Source organism: Bombus terrestris, chromosome 3 (genome assembly GCF_910591885.1).
Source record: "Bombus terrestris chromosome 3, iyBomTerr1.2, whole genome shotgun sequence".
Taxonomy (NCBI): Eukaryota; Metazoa; Arthropoda; class Insecta; order Hymenoptera; family Apidae; genus Bombus; species Bombus terrestris.
The window spans coordinates 669,806-682,152 of NC_063271.1; the positions used below are offsets into that span (position 1 = coordinate 669,806).

Consider the following 12,347-nt stretch of genomic DNA (forward strand, 5'->3'; position numbering starts at 1 on the left):
TTCGATTAACGTGGCGTGTTTTGTTCGAACAAAGATTTTAATCGTACTATATCAACTGTGATAGCTTATGGTATGATAAGGGCGGAAATGGTTACTTTCATTTCCATGGTTTAATTAAGAGTTATTAGCGTCGGTAATGCGAAATAATGTTTTAATTAAAAAACTGAAACGCGGAGAAGATTTCTGCTTGAAAGTTCCATCGTGGAAAGTCAAAGAAGCGTTAAACCAGTGGCACGCAGAGCGTTGAAATGCGATTCGCATTTCGCGCGACTCAAATGATATAAAATTCTCGTAATTTTTATGTCCGTGGAAATGACTGCAACACGCTTTTCCAGCATCGCGCAAAGCTGTATGACAGTTCTAAATAATTACACGGATCGTGCAATTACTTAAAAAAAATCCAAATTTGTTTTACCGTAAGAATTTATCGTTCTTTCACCTGGTAAAATGCAAATTTATCGTTGATACCGGGGACTGGGCGCGGTTATTAGCCTGGTTCGTCGATCGTAACAATTTACGATTTCCCAGTGGGAAAGTTTCGTAAGTCAGGAAGAGAAATGTTCCTTTAAATTTCGACACCGACGATACTCGATAAACGAGGATTCTATATCCTATATTCTATATTCTAGTTACGACCGCGATGCCCTCTATATATCGAAGACTATTCGTTGTATCGACTATTCGAGAAACTTGCGAATTAATTTCACTTTATCGTGGCATACCGGATTCGATTTCGAAATCTCGTAGCACCAAGAGGGTTTTGCCTCGGGAATCCTTTGTCTCCAAGACGATCGTTCTTCAGAAATTGGCCGTTCTTTTCAGAAATTCCTTTCTTATTGTTCGTATCGAGAGTGAATGGGATCATCGAAGCCAGGGTATTTTAAAAAGATGAAATATCTCGAAGAATAAGGATTCGAGCGCGATAGATACTACTTCCTCTTATAAATATTTCCTTTGTTTGTTCGATAAACGTGATTTCGAGAACGAATTGTTACTTTTCAATGCTATTATACGGTAGTCATTGATACCAGTAAATACAGCAAATTTTCAAGTTCACGGCGAAATTTAAAGAGATTAGTCGATTAGTCGATACTTGTAACTTGATTGATAAATTCATCGATGAACGAACGAATGTGAGAGAATAGAAGGAACAGGGATCATTATCTTGGTTAGGTATCGCAAAAATGTAAAATTCATGATTCCAATTCAAAGTTATCGGGTTGCGCGGAGAAGTATAGGCAGTATGGCGGGAGAAAGCTTGATTAGGGGCTAATGAAACTTGGAATATCTTGGCGAGTCTATCCAATCCGGGGACTCCCTCGTCACTGCGAGTTATGGCATAATTATGCCGTCGCGTCGCGTCGTCGCAGTCCATGTTAGCGTTTATTAAGCTTCGTTCCTCGATTACGCACCGTCGTCGCTTCATTTTACACTTTACGGCGATGATGAGACAAGATGGATATGTATGTGAAACGCGTTTTAAAAGTTCCATTCGGAGTACTAAATCGTCTTGGTTACGAAATCCGAATTAAGGAGAAATCCGTTCGAAGCTCAGATATTTTCTTTCCCGCTATCCTCGTATAATATAGTAGTATCCGGATAATATAATATTTCGCCGTCTGTACTCCAAGCTGCGTTCGACATTTTACTCGTAATTTGGCTATTTTTACACATACAGGTGTATTTTTGTAATAAATAACGAAATTTTAGCCGAAGCCTGAAAGAATTCGATATTCGTAATTAAAGCAGCGGAGATCGCAATTAAAGTTCGACTTTAATGATAAATATTCAGATTGAGATTACACGCTGTAAGGTTTATAATTTAAATAAAGAACAAAGTAACCGATCTCGAAAGTTTTCTCATACATATTTCATGTTTCTTCTTAATGACCTGAGAATTCCGCGTTTAACCTTACAATGCATTTATATACTATTTTTTCAAAGTAAAATAATTATTTTTATCGAAATTAGGACAGAAAATTAAAGACAGAAGTCTGTGAAAAATTGCTTAGTAGTTGCTCTTCAAAAGCTGTATAACCAACTTATCGGGGTATTTTTAACGCGTGTGTATGAATCACACAATGAAACATGGCCAAAAAATAAACGTATCGTCGTTATTTCGTCTTTCTTCTACTAGTAATCGTCCGTATAGTTTTTACGCGCGAAAAATAATTACGATTAAAAGGCTTACATCGTTAATGTAGATTGGAATATTCTTATGCTATTAGTTTTGGTTGACAAAAATGATCGAACGTACGAAATCGAGGAACTCGATTATTTCTGTCCAATCTGTCAAATCGATGTACCTCCAGTACGAAGCTCCTTCTTGCTGTTTACGTACGAGTGAATGTCGTATCTGCCACGCCATAATTGGCAGTGGAAGTGCGAAATTTCAGGTACCGCGTTGCAAATCCTCTTGCGCGGATGAATGGGAAAAAGTATCTGTAAATTTATGCGATAATCGCGGTATGTAACAGATGATTCGCGACAGCGTTAAACTTTAATCGAATTGTCGTTGGTTGACCGGGTACGTATCGTTGGCGCTCTCGATGGCATTTAATCGATCGTCAAATCGGCAAGCATTGGATGCAAATAAATTTGGAGCCGAACGTTCTATTCGACTGGTCATATAGTCGGTTGTCGATAATACGTTTCGCTGTCAATGCGTGTTAACGCAGGGTTTACTCGCGATTCCTAAATGCTTTACAGAGAGCTTCGATTAGGAGAAATCTGTATACCAAACCGTTTTCAGTTTCGAACGTCAGCAAAACTATCTTTTTGATTTAGTATCTGGATTATTTTGGATCGTGACGAATGAAAAGGATCGTATTGTTACAAGTGGTTTTTTTGCTTTTAGCTGCCGCTTTTACGCCGATATACGTTTATGTAATATGTATGTAAAAAAATATATAATTTTAGAACGCGTTGACGAGCACAGGGAATGGCAATGCACGGTAATGCACGGTAATGCGCGGTAATCGAATCAAGCGTATTCCATTCCTCTCCGCGAGTAGTACGATCCTTTCAAGTTTTCGACTTTTAATATACTGTACGATATAGCATTATTTCGATTAATCTAGAAAATAGGGAGAATCGTAAAGAACGGATATAGGATATAGCGGAGTAGAATAATTTGTAAGGGTGTATCCTGCGGAACGATGAACGCAAAATTGCTTAACTTTACTCCAATATCGTCGAACGATATTGGAAATAGTTTCCCCTGGCACGAAATGAAGTTTCTCCGTGGGAACATCTCGCTCGGGATTGTATCGCGTTTTTCGTGCAAAATAATCCGAGTCGAGTCTGGATTGAAACTTGACGACAATTAATGAGGCGTATTGTACCGTCCAATTTCTCGCTCGTTACTCGTCGCGTCGCACTCCCGTTCAATTGTTTCTTACTCGGTGCGGGTAACTGGTCGATTCACGATACGACGTAGGCCACTCTCGATCCCCTTTCGCCTCGTCCTTATAATACACACCGGTTCAAAGTCTTCTTCTCTTTCCTGTTAATAGCAGCGTCCCTGTCCACGTTCCCTCCTCTCTTTCTCTCTGCGACCATTGTTCACGGTGTGGACGGTCCATTAAGGGCCTAGACGGCAATTCGCAATTCGCAATTCGCAATTCGCAATTCGCAATTAAATGCTTCTGCGAACGGATGCGAGAAGCACTCGGGTCTCTCTTCTCTCTTTGCTCGAGGAGAGCCACTTTCGCCGACATCTCACTGCGTCGTTGGTCTATCGGAATTTAAATAGCAACTTGAAATCTCGAGCGATCGATCCGATGGATTCTAGGATAGTAGGAAAATAATACGAAACGGACGATTTGAATGGTATCCTTGGAATGGCAAGTCGGACGATTCTTAGTTTGATCGTGCCATTGTTGCAACGATATTATCTTTCGCGCATTCTTCTTTCGTTTCTACCAGTTTCAATTTTATTGAAAAACGTCGTCTCATAGTTAAGGAAGTTTTCTGACAAACGAAAAATACATTATCTACTTGTAGGATGATTTAATATTTTTACGTAGGGATGGGATCGTTAATCGTTCAATTTCATGACCGAAAATTCTTGATCGAAAATTCGAATCGAATAGAAAACTGAAGATAATTGTAAATAATTTCGATAATCTCCGAAAAACTTGCGACCATCGAGCCCCCGTAGAACGTGGTTACTTACTTAGTGCGATTTAATTGGAAAATTCAAAGTACTGCCACGAACAGCTATTCTCTTCCAGACGAATGTAATCGAGCCGTAACAAACGTAAGGAGCTATACGCAGCATGCTGCGGCCTTTAGAACAAGTATCCATTAAAATAAAGCGAGAAAGCGATTCTAGAAAAGTTTGCCTTCGACGTAAGCTCCACGAAGAAATTTGACTAAACAACTCGGACGAACGAAACAAGAGAAAAAGATGGCAATAACAGAATGTGTAAAGAACGTCTGGCAACTTTTCAGGTAAGAACGTGCTTTGCGGAGCGGATGAACAAATTTCTCGCAAAACGAGGGAGGAAAGGGGTGCCTTTTGCGATGACCTCGTAGACTCGGCTCTCCTGTCCTTTTCGCGAATGTGTCTCTAGCCGGGATGATGCTCGTCGGAATGGAATTTCATTTGACGAGTTTGCAAGAAGGGAAGCATACGTCAAAGAGATACCGTCGTTGTTTCCATCCAGCCGTGGAAAATGTTGCATACCATGGACGTGTGTCCATGCGCCTCTCTGTATGTTGGTGTACGCGAGTCTACGAACGCGACCATCTTTGTCGAAATACGTATACCCTTTTTTTCTTCTCGATTTCTTCGTTCTTCTCAATTTTTGGATCAGCGGTACGGAAGCTTTCTATCGTTACTGTCTAACGCTGTCTAACGATGTGCCTAACCGTTTCGCCTGGGACCGGGCAGCGCTGTAAGGTACCTGTACGATCTTTTTGTAGCGATAAACGAGTTGCAAGAGACGGACGCTCTTATCTCGGATCTATCTATGAAAAGGTAAATACGAGATTAGGGAGCGACGATGGTTCAAGTATGCGCAGGTATTCCGAGTGAAAGCGAAAGATTGCAAGAGAAACAACATTGTACGGTTATTTCGCTCCAAACGCTTTACCTGTCATTTACCGCCATTCAGTCTTTCCCTTTTTTTACGAAACACCGCAAATTTTTCGATCAATTTCCAAGTACACGTTGTTCGAACACGGCGCAACTGCCACGTCGTGTTATCGAGTCACTGACTTGAAATATACGATTTAGTTAGAAATCTGTAGGACGATTTGTGCACGGCAAAAGGAATCCGCGTGTTTGCTCCCTTTTTTTCTTTTCCAGAAACATGAACATTGTAGAACGGCGCTTTTAACGGTTTGTAAAGTAACGCACGAACGCGATCGTTGATGCATGTCCCTTATCTGTAATACGTGCCATGCACGGCGAGCGTGTTTCCGGCACTTTCTGTCTGCAGTTGCACCTATCTATTGACCCGTCCCGTCGTTCGGCTTAAGCTTGTACCCGATTAAGACGGCTAACACTTTGAATTTGACGCGATCGTTCGATCTCGGTCATCGAACATCGTGAAACGCACGCCTGCCTTCTCGAATGGTAAATAACGGAGAAAGTTTATAAAACGTGTCCTCGGAGAAAAATAAATTTTGCTTGTGGCGATCGACGAAAGAAAGCGATTCATGTCCGGTAAAGAAAATAGATTTCACTTGGATAAAAACTAAATTCGAGTTGTTTGCTTCCTCGTTTCGCGATATCATTCTAGATTTAGATCCGTAGTAGTATTTCGTGCATCGCGCGATATAATATTTATTTAGATAGAGGCGCGTAATGTTTAGTTTCCTTGTAAACGAATTTAATTTTCCATAGACGGGGTGGCCGCGACTGTTCCGCAAAAGTTTCGTTCACCGGAAACAATTTCAACGTTCGAAGCGTATGTAGAAGGTCGATTCGCCGAACCTCGGGTATCGATTTCTATTCACGATGCGGGAGGTGCTAAAATGATTCTGCCCGAACCATCGTTCGCAAGCTCGTTTAATTACACGAGCGATCGCGGACTGTTTCATCGGCGATCCTTTCAGCGCTTTTCACCATCTCTTCGTAGCGGCAAATGTTGATAATCGAGGAGAGGAGCTTTGACGGTCGGTTGTTCAAGCACCAAACTTATCGCGATGTCTTGCGTGTCAGGACTCTGCGTCACAAAGGAGTATACAGCTCGACTCGTGGCTCTTGGTAGCATCGACTTTTTCCGTCCCCCAGTTTTCCTTTTTGGCCAAAGGAAATTCGATGGAAATTCGATGAAAGAAAAAATGCTATTTATAAACCACTAATAACGGTACGATATTTGTCGTAGTCGCTAAATTCTGTCTCCAAATTTACGAGCGAAAAATATTCTGTCGCGTCAGCTACGCGTTGCCCGGTCGGTAAAAACTACCATTTCGGCGCGGGACATTGCAAGACCATTTAACGTTCATCGGTGTCGTCATTGTCGCGAGTCTGTCCAAAGAGTATGCTCGATAAAACACGCGCAAATATCCGACAGACAAACTGCAGTTGGTTGTAACGCAGCTAATTGAACCACGCTTCGTGAACCACTCGTTTATCGTTCGACACGTAGAAACGTGCGAGACTGTGGTGCACGCCAGGAGCTCTATGGGGACTGGCACGGAACGCGGCAGTCGTGTACCATGGGGACCATCTCCCTGTTTCACTGTCCCGATACGGATGAAAAGCTAACCGGTTGATGCTATACGAGTTGTCATTTCGCTGCTACCGTCGTTCGCTCTCCGCTTCTTCCTACGATTACAACTACTACGATTAGGAACTTAGGCTCGATAGGAACATCGATATACGAGAGTATTCTTGTACCATTCGACGTGATTCAATTTTTCGTGCCGTTTCTGACTAAATTTTACCCTAATACGTTCGTTGCATCCGACTCTGCGTCAAAATTCCGATTACAAGTGGAACGCAAGTTTCGATTTTATAATTCGATAAGTTTGAACGATTACGTATCCGTCTAAAAATAAATAGTTACGGTTACAGAAAGGAAAAAATCAAAAGTAACGCGAACGCGTGTGCTATAATAAAAAGAGCTTATCTTACAAGATTGAATCGTTTTCCGGATCTATCAATGTGCGCGACATTTAAAAAGCATTGGCAATAAAGTTGGCGCTGGCTGTTTCGAAGTAATGGAATTTTCTGTTGTAATTGTGTAAATGCGCCTAAGCCTAAAGGACACGGAGGCGCGCACCGTTCATACGATAATGTGAAAGTGCCTCGGTCGTTATTCACAGGGACACACCGTACGCCGTACAGGAATGCACTTATCCAATCGTCGCGGGCACGCGTGTACGATTCTTTCGTTCGCATGCCTGCACGAACGGTCTTTCTTCCTCCCCGGATTGGCAAGCCTAATTGCTCCGTTTCGTGGGCGATTGCCGATGGCCAGTAATCGTAAGATTACCGGCAAAGTCTTGGGCGTCTTCGCAGCGAAAACAAGATAACCGCGCGGTTCGCTTCGGCTCTTAAGAGATTTTAGTCGAGCAGTCTCGCTAACGGCAGTACTTTTCGCGCATTCGATAACGTTTTAACGCATTCGATTCCGTGACGTTCGGTGACGTTGTCGTTCCATTGAAAATTTCTTGAAAACCTAACTCCGCTGCATGCGCAAGTGTAACACAACGCGCGTGTATGATTGATTTTATAATAATACGCTATTTTTTGTACATTATGAGAAATGCATCGATCTAGAATTATCGATATTACGGGACGATGTATACCGGATTAACTTTGTGTGAAATATTAATATAATATAATATTAATATAACGCTAATAGGTAGTTGGTTTGTAGTTACGGAACGCTATTCTGTGCCATTTTTATCCGATAAATTATTTGTCTCAGCTACGCACCGTCGTCACTCGTACATACTCGGTCTGAAGAGAGCTTCGTTTTCTCGTGCTTTCGTAAAACGTCCAGTCAGCTTCCTGTTCTCGAGATCTCTTCATTTTATCGCGCATATGTAACAAGAAGAGTCCGATCCCGACCAATCAGTGATCCCGAAATACCCCTCTAAGCTCGCTCTTTGCACCCTCTGTCAACTCCCGTATGAATGAATATACATGCATAATGTATATGAAAGAGTCTGTACATGGGGGCTACGCAGATTCTGGCGGAGTGGCAAACTACGACTAGATAGATCGCACCGGTGGATGCTGCAGTTGCATTTTCGCTATTCTATGGTAACCTCGTTTCAACGGATTTGCGTTCTGGCATCGTAGTTTTGCGAAACCACTGATAGCGATATTTAATTTCGCAGGCAGCTGTCTGGGCTTTTTTTGGAAGAAGGAAGAACGATAACTTGAAATTAACATTTCGATAGAGCCGACAGAAAAGTTCTATAAGAACTCGCGAGCTGCTCTTCTATACGTCCTATAAGTGTTGTCGATCGTTAAATGTCAATCTCTCTTATGTCTTTGAACCTCGATAACTTGAAATTTTGTTTCAGTCATATTATTCAAAAGCTTATTTCATTCGATCGATAGGACCGAGTTGAGCAGTAGTTTCCTTTGTTTTATATAATACATGTACTATTAGTAACACGATCGTGTAAAATTTAGAAAGATAACGTTTTGTTACGAACTCTCGTATCTTTTTTGTACGTGGCACCAGTTCAAACTGGCGCACTGATAGTAAATTCATACTAAAAATTTGCTTTTGTCTCTAGCAGCACGAGTCAAATCGAATCCTTCTCCTTTGTGTTTTTTACAAATTCATTTTAAGTTTTCTCTACGCTTAAAACTTTATCCATGAGGTAGATCGCTTCACCAGGCTGCACGAAAAAGTAGTTCGCACTGCCATGGGACGACCTTTGCCCCTTCAAAAATATGGTCGCTTAATAATTAGCATAGCTAAGCGTTACCAAAGCTCTATATTTTCCTTACTCATTAGTTTAAGGCACGATTTGCCGATCCGTTTCACTGGCTCTTGAGCTTGCACGGTTCACTTTTTACTCGCGAGAAATGCAAAAGGAATTCGCCATCTATTGGATGCTACATAGTACCAGAATTCACAACGCGGGAAATTTAAATCATAAAGGCGCGATTATTAGATAGAGAGATAATATCCTGTTGAAATAACACGCGAGATATATATTATATATAACTTACAGGCAAAAACATTTCGGAACAATACGTTATTGGAAAATTTTTATGATTTGTCGAAAGTGTTAATGATATAACGAATTAAGTAACACATAATCGACGAAATACTTGTTTAAGCTCGTGTTTTTTTTTTTCTTTTTATAAATATTATAAATTTCTTATTCGAATGCTATAAACGGCAAGAATGAAAAGAGAGGGATAGGGTCTTCGCTTGGAGAGAAATCTTTAGAAGTAGGAGCTCCAGTTGCAAAGATGACGAACCTGATAAACGAACTCTAATGGTTTCATTATGCCGTAATGAACGCTCCATAATTATATTAGGTTCGTTATACGCGGTGCTTATTAAAATTGTACGGCTGGCCAGGTATCTTCCCACGAGCTTTCTGTACTGTGACCTTTTTCATGCTTTTGACTCTGATTTTCGTCGAAACATTCATCGGAACACGGTAAACTATATCAAGGTCTGACGCTAACGGCAGCAATTACGAATTGCACGAACGTAGTACATTGTGCGTAATAGTTGAAATAACTACACGTTTGAAATACGTTTCGCTTAATTATTCCGTTTGTTTAGTTGGACAGTTTTGATCCTAGATTCGGACGTAACAAGCTTCTAATCTGCTCGTTTACAATGAACTAAATGCTTGCTAGCAGACTGTAGCGTTAGCGTTAATTATATGGATTGTACAGCTTATGCGTGATAGGTGGTAATTATTATTTCCATGGTTTTGGTTCGCTAATATTTGTTGCTTCGATCATCGAGCTTCTCAAAACGATATTGAACGATATCGAACAACGATAAATAAATAATAAGTATCATAAGCGGCGCTTGCGAAAGAAGTCGACTTAAATCGATTATCTCGTTAAGAAGCTTTAAAGGAACGTCTTATGGAACTAACGATAACGATAAATTACAGAAAAACTAATACGTTGTTGAGAAACGAATAATCCCTTCAAAAAAGTATCAGCAACGATTTCACAAGTAACATCTAGTATTACGTTAAGAAATTAAAGCCGCTACCTTCGTTCTTAGCTAAAGCCCAAGGGCGCATAAGGCGCTGGATCCATCATCCGTCTGTCTGATTGCGAGCGAGACGAACAAATCCTTTTGTCTTTTGTTTTTTACTTTCTTGTTTTGCCTCTATCGCGAAGGAAGATTACGCAATGCCGCAGAGCTATAATTAAGCTCGATGTGTCTCTGGCAGTATGATGACAGCCGGTGCGCCAGGTCAACGTACACAATTTGCTAGGAAACGCGTGTCTCTGCGTATGAAGCGCTTGATCCCTCCCCTCTCCCTTTTGGCCCTAATTATCTGGGCTGCGCTCCCTTCAGGGATCGTATGCACTACGCGCGTTGCCGAATAATCCCTCGTGCGACTTCACCGTTGCCCACATTGTATGCAACCTGTGACATTGTTTCCAACACGTATACGCATTATCGTATACGCGCACGCGCTCACTATCGCTCACGAAGTACACGAAGTACATACATATATGTACGAGTATCTTCTTTTCTTCTCTCTCGTACCTTCGACTTCTCGTACCACTTTTCTTTCGTGTCGACCGTCGAGTCGTTGCTCTTACCACGATCGTATCTGTCTTTCGTCAGCGAATCGATGGTCTTGTACGCGCGTTCTGTGACAACGTACGTCGCAGTCTGCGCGGTAACCCGCGTCATACCGATTCATCCTCTCTATTCGTTGTGCGTACGTTCCATCGAAACGATGCGATAGGCTAGGATGGATGAAAAGACGTTCGTGAACTCACGGATGAACCATGTTCCAGCTCTCCAAGTCTTTTGTGTACGTGCAATAGCTGGAAGCTGAATGGCCGATGATGCGATCTTATTGCCGATTGGAGTGTTTATAATACGTATATCTATAGCAACTCGTAGCCTTCTGCGCATCAAGGATTTTGTCATACGACTGAACTTCGTCGTATGCTTTTCGACGTTTTCGAACGAAACATCTTGAAATCAACGGTTTTGTTTCATAAAGGAAAGATTATCGATAGTTTTAAATTTATTCGCAAAATAGATATTACGAGGAATCCAACAGAGATACGGCAAAAACGAAAGTCACGAAGTACAGTTCGCGTTCGTTTCTCCGTTCGAGACGGTATCTTAAGTCGGCAGGCCGAATGAATAATCCGCTTGACGCGAAGACAAGCAGAACGCACAAACTTGTGCTTACTTAATAAAGCTAACGTAGAACAGCAACGGTCGGAGGCACGTTTGAGAGAAGGTTTTGTCGTATTTTCGGACAAAGTTCGAGGGTAGATGCAAGAGTGGCGCGATGCCATCCCAAATAACGAGGCTGCAATTTGTCGTCTCGGCAATATTAAACCCTTCTTTGTTACGACCTCTGTCGCTAACATTGCTCTCACCGTTGTTGCAAAGAGGATGCCGCTTACCAGTTTTTTGCTACTAGCGACGTAAAGTGCTTTCTAAAAAAATATTTGCATCGTTTACTTCCAAAGGTTGGAATTTATGTTACGGTGCATATAACGCGTTAATTTTAAAAATTGCGAGGAGAGTAGATAATAATAACCGGGTGTTTTCCTATTAATAAAAAGGGGACGTTTCAGCAAGGTTTTCACTTTTGCCCTGACGTTATATTATCCATGTTATTCTATGATAATATAAAAATAATACGACCTGTGGCATAAAAGTATGTTTTGCGATATAAAAATGCTGTAGGAAAGACAAGTTGTTTTGTTGAATTGAAGCCACGTGTTTCATAGCCTTTCTTTTTCGAATATTCTTTCGAATATACCGAATATACAGTGATGAAATCGATCGAAGACTCGCCAAAAAGAGAGAGGATTACTTTCAAAGCAGTGGGTGGAATCGATTAAAGCGCTTAAGAGCACGTGACGCGTACGTAATATGGCAAATTTTCCAGCCACGATCGCATTATCGTTACGCCGTTACAACGGGGTCGGTGTAAAATGCGTCGCAACAATGGGACGGCAGTGGCCACCCTTTCACGCATGAAAAAAGGCGGTAGTTAATAGTCGTATCCCCGTTATGCGCGTACGTGTGCAAGTTGGAAGAGAGAAAGCCGGGGTACAAGGGCTGGAAACGAAACGAACGCGGTGTAACTCTCAAGGGGATTGATTCGGAGCGGTCCAGAAGCATAGAGGGTTCGTATCGATTACTCGCACCCATCGCATCGGGCGCATCTACGCGGAATACGGG

General features: G+C 41.7%; 1 protein-coding gene and 1 non-coding gene across 6 annotated transcripts in view; one reads left to right on the forward strand and one right to left on the reverse strand.

Annotated features, from left to right (window-relative positions):
• Positions 1-12,347, forward strand: part of LOC100652225 (ras GTPase-activating protein raskol) — a 254,380-nt gene that overhangs the window by 18,424 nt on the left and 223,609 nt on the right. The gene's annotated exons all lie outside the window — the stretch shown is intronic.
• On the reverse strand, positions 8,797-8,946 carry LOC125384815. Its single transcript, XR_007223601.1, has one exon. It is a non-coding gene; the product is annotated as a U12 minor spliceosomal RNA (small nuclear RNA).